Here is a 4,773-nt window from a genome sequence, read left to right on the forward strand (position 1 = left end):
TTCTTCTCATTTTTAACAGAATTCTTTCATTAGTAAAGAGGCAATATTCAAGGAGTGCTTTATTTTAATTCACAAAATGCAGACTTCATTTCTATGGCAGCTTTGGTTTTAGAAGGAAAAAAAGATTTCAACTAAGTATGTTAAATATGCAAATATATGTATGTATGAATATGTCTATCTATATTTGTGTGCATGCCTAAGTACACATGCGCTCAACCTTTTAATTTTTCTCTTGTAAGTGAAAATTATTTTGGATGAGGAAATGGGTGTGCACATGAGAATATTTTAATATCTTCAGTGATTCCACAAATAAATAGATTTCACACAAACACTTGCTTTCACTTAGGAAGTTAAATCCACCCTTTGCCTCTCCAGGTAAGAATATTTCCATTTTAAAACTGATAGGGGTAAGGAGAATCTTAGCAAATCCAGTGAAATGCCCTCTCTTGCACTAGGTATGATACAAACCTGTACAACTGTGTGCAGCTGTTTCCTTTAGTAAGTGGTAATATTATTAGGGGACCTGCAATTTCATGGCTATTGACTCCTGTTGCCATAAACCATTCAGTGAGAAGATGGAGATCCAGTGTGTGAACACTGCAGGCTGAAAATGTCATTGTAAAACTAAGGTGGCATAGACAATGGCTTTGGAGATGAACTCTGAAGATGTAAGTCCCAAACCAGCTCTAATGAATCTGACTCTTATATTTTGCTACTCAATTGTGGTGGCACTTTTATGTTATTTGAGCCCCTTAATTTTATTTTAAGCTTAGTGCCCTTAGTATAACACAAAACACTAGTTAAGCACTGCTAATTCTATCTTTTCTTATTCCATTTCCCTTCTAGTGACCATATAATGGTTATTACAGTCAGTCTCTAGATGCTTTTTTTTTCTTCATACTTATGTTAACAACTAGGGATGATAAACTTGAGACTTTTCATTGAAAGAAATTCTTAAAACTTTAGATAATCTTATAAGGTTCAAAGTAAATAACTAATATATACTATAAGAAAATAAAAAGAAAGGAGTGATCATTGATAGATACATATATGGACACATTTACACATATAAACATATTTGTGCAGTCAGTCAACTCTCAGGACACACAGAGGATTGGTTTCAGGACCCACGTAGATTATAAGATTCTCGGATGCTGAATTCCCTACATAAAATGGTATAGTATTTCCACATAGCCTAGGACATTATCCTATCTACTCTGTCATCTCTAAATTATAATTCCTAAAACAATATACATGCTATGTAAATACTTCTTATAAAATATTGTTTAGGGGATAATTACAAGAGAAACAAACCTGTACATGTTCAGTACAGACACAATTTTTTTAAAAATTATTTTCAATCCACATGTGGTTGAATTCATAGATGTGATCCCCATAAATATGGAGGGATGACTGTTTGGCAATAATATCATTAAAACTCTGTCTTCTAGCTTGAGATATCATTTCAAAAAATAAAAAAAAAATGAAAAACATATTCAACTAAAGTTTTTAAAGTTTTCTCAAGAGAAATACTTAAAATCATATCAAGATATCATTGATTTTTTAAAGGAACTGAAATAATTGTATATAGCCAAAATCATTCTATTTTCTATTTTTGTGTTGAAACAATACAACAGTTAACTCACTTTTATTTTCTTTCACATGAAATATTGGGAGAAGAAGCTTTTTTTTTCCTTAGAGAAAATGGGTCTGGTTGGTAATAAGACCACTTTTGTTTTAATTTTATTATTAAGAATACAAAAGAATCCCTTGTCTCCTCTGTAACTCAGTAATCAAATGAATCACCTCAGAAGTTGATTATTCCCCAAAGTTGGTGTATGGGTACAAAGTTATCGTGAAACACAGGGACCTATATTTTTGTTCCTCGTAACTCCCAGATTGCCCTGTGCAGATTCATTCATATATATACATACATACATACACATATATGGGTGTGTGTGTGTGTTCACAATTCAAAACATTCTAAGGATATTATCCTAACTGAACTTTTGTGCTCTTTGTCAACAGTTTGTGTTCTTTACATCCTCGGGAAAGCTCTATAAAAATGTCTATTGCCATTTCAATATGGACTTTCCAAGATGGAGCTCCTCATCCACCCTGGAAAATAATTGTGCCTACTTCTCTATTATTGATTTTGACAATTCCATTTCTCTTCCTCTCTACAGCATCATTTCGTTCATTCATTTATTGATCATATTGCAGTTCTCAGCAGTGAAAAATACAAAGATGAATGAGACACATTTTCTGAGTTTAAGGCATTTGTAAGCTATGAGATAATCAGTCCAAAACGCATGACCAAAATCCTTTGCTGCAAGCATGATGGCAATCGTAAATCAATGGGTCTGATGTGAACAAAGATAAAGACTACAAACCAAGATTTGAAGTATCAGGAATTGCTCAGGGAGATAATTAGTTTTATGTTAAATGATAATGAAAATTAAGTAAGGCATCATAGGAGATAAGACATTCTAAATCCCATGAACTTGGAGTATAGAAACAGTGTCAGCTATAGAAAAGCACAAATGTAACCAGTATATTGAATGAATCCTGTTTTCAATGAGAGCATAGCATGGTCCAACTTTGCCTCTCATATTCTTTCCATTTTTTTTGTGAGTCTAAATCTTCCTCTGCCCATAGCTGAACTCAAATGATTCTCATGAATTTCCTAGACATTCTTTTAAATTAATGTCCAGTCTCATAACCCCCAATTCCCATCATGATTTAAAGTTAAAACTTCTCCCCTGGCCCTCTACCCTTGTGCATGCAATTGAGGGAAAGGGCATGCAAGGTACTTCTCTCTCTTTTTTTAATATATGTAAAGAGATGTTCACTATATTTAAAAGACAGTGACACTCTGTCCATTTAATTTCTTCTTTTTCTTATAATATGGGACAGGAGGTAGAAAGATCTATTGAAGATTGCCCCAAAGGCCATGGGAGTGAATGTCCTGGTAGATGTGGGGTTCACCAACTGGGAACAAGCCACAACATGGCAATACTGGCACCAGCTCCAGTTGCAACTGTCCCACTCATTTGTGATCTGGTTGGTGGCTGCCAGGTACAGAGCAAAGAACTCCCCCAAGAGACAGCTCAGGACCATGAAAAAGCCCAGCAAAAAGATAATCATTGCAAAGTTCAGGAACAGGTACTAAGTAGGAAAGACCATGTCCAAAACCCCAGGGGTATTCAAGGTTATGAATATAAGTTTCCTGGTATAGATCTGACTCTATCAACAGGAAGATCAGAAATATGGTGCTCACAATGGCCATGGTGGCAGCTGACTTCAATATTAATGAAGAAGAAGAAGTACCCAGTATTCCAGCCCAATTCACTTGTTCACCCAAACACAGTGATGGTCAAAACAATTTGCAAACAGTTACACACACAACTGTGCTTTGATGGATCTGGTTTCATCAAGTCACAGCTGAGTACCTCATATTTTGGGTAAACATCACTTCATCAAATTCATAAAGTTGAAAATATAGTAATCCATTTGCTTTTGTTATGGTGCCAAGATAGTTTAAACAATTAGGGTGGAGAAAACAGGCTCACGATCAGCAACTAATAGGACAGAAGAGGATGATACCAGGAGAACTTCAACTCTTGACAGTAGCCAAATATTTCCCAGGTGTATTCCATATAAACCATCCCTTGAAAGACCAGGTGCAAGATAATGTTACCTGTCTGACAGGGGTAATGAAGGAATTTTTGCATGGCTCTCTGAAGGCATCCTAGAATTATGCAGGAACATATTTGTGCTCCTTCCTGGATCAGACTTGCAAACAATGGGTTTTCTAGCAGATGGAGATCATAACAACACAAATCAGTTCAAACACCAGGTAGAACAAGAAGAGAACCAGGAAGTTCATCCTGGGGGATATGCTGTTTCAGGAATTCCTCTTAACTCATGGAGAATTAACAGAGAAGATCCACTTGGGCAGCAGTGTGCTCCAGATACAATAGGCAGCTCCCAAGGGCAGGAGACATGGTTTCTCCAGGAGACCGGGTCTGACCCAGGCTCTACCATCCCTCCAGTCATGCCTCAATGTTCTTCTCTCTTATACAGGAGATCAGAATCAATTTGGAAGACAATATGGAGCCAATGAAAATACTTCATCAAAAGGTAGATATCATTAAATTTAAGTTTATAAAATAAATATGACATATCTAGAAAGTGAATTCAAAGAAAACAAAGCCAGAGGTTTAAAAAAAAAAAAGAGCTGAGCAGAATTATTTTTTTCCATGCTAGATCCAGAAGTGTTGTCATCAGTGGTGGAGAAGAACAACAGTAGTTTAAAAATCTATGGAATTAAATCTGTGTGCACTGAATAAATATTTGGGTGAGAGTGGAGAATGTCAGAACAAATGTAAATCTCAAATTTCTAGTCTGAATGAATAGGTGGCCATGTTGACATCAACCTCCATGTAGGTACAGCATCAAGTGGAGTTTTAGAATAGATGTGGAGCTCAGTTTTAAATATGTTGCAGGTGTACTTGGGACAAAAGTGAAGATAGCCAGTAGACATATGTATCTATTATAATAAGTCTAAGATGAAACTACTGTATGATTATATTATGGATTAGCTATGATATCTTCCCCAAATGCTCATGTGTGAAACAATACAAGAAGTTCATAGGTAAAATTTTCAGAATAGGAAAATTTGTTAATCAGTGGTAATTGTAGTCAAATAGACTGTGGCTGGAGGAGATAGGTTACTGGGGATATGACTTTGGTGTCTGCTTTCATTTGCCA

The 4,773-nt window shown here is 35.6% G+C and overlaps 1 pseudogene; it reads right to left on the reverse strand.

The window, feature by feature from the left end:
- Window positions 1-3,049: 3,049 nt before the first annotated feature.
- Window positions 3,050-3,889, reverse strand: LOC125612847 (annotated as a pseudogene).
- Between the last annotated feature and the right edge of the window lie 884 nt (window positions 3,890-4,773).

The sequence above is a fragment of the Marmota marmota genome, unplaced genomic scaffold (genome assembly GCF_001458135.2).
Source record: "Marmota marmota marmota unplaced genomic scaffold, marMar, whole genome shotgun sequence".
NCBI classification, from domain to species: domain Eukaryota; kingdom Metazoa; phylum Chordata; class Mammalia; order Rodentia; family Sciuridae; genus Marmota; species Marmota marmota.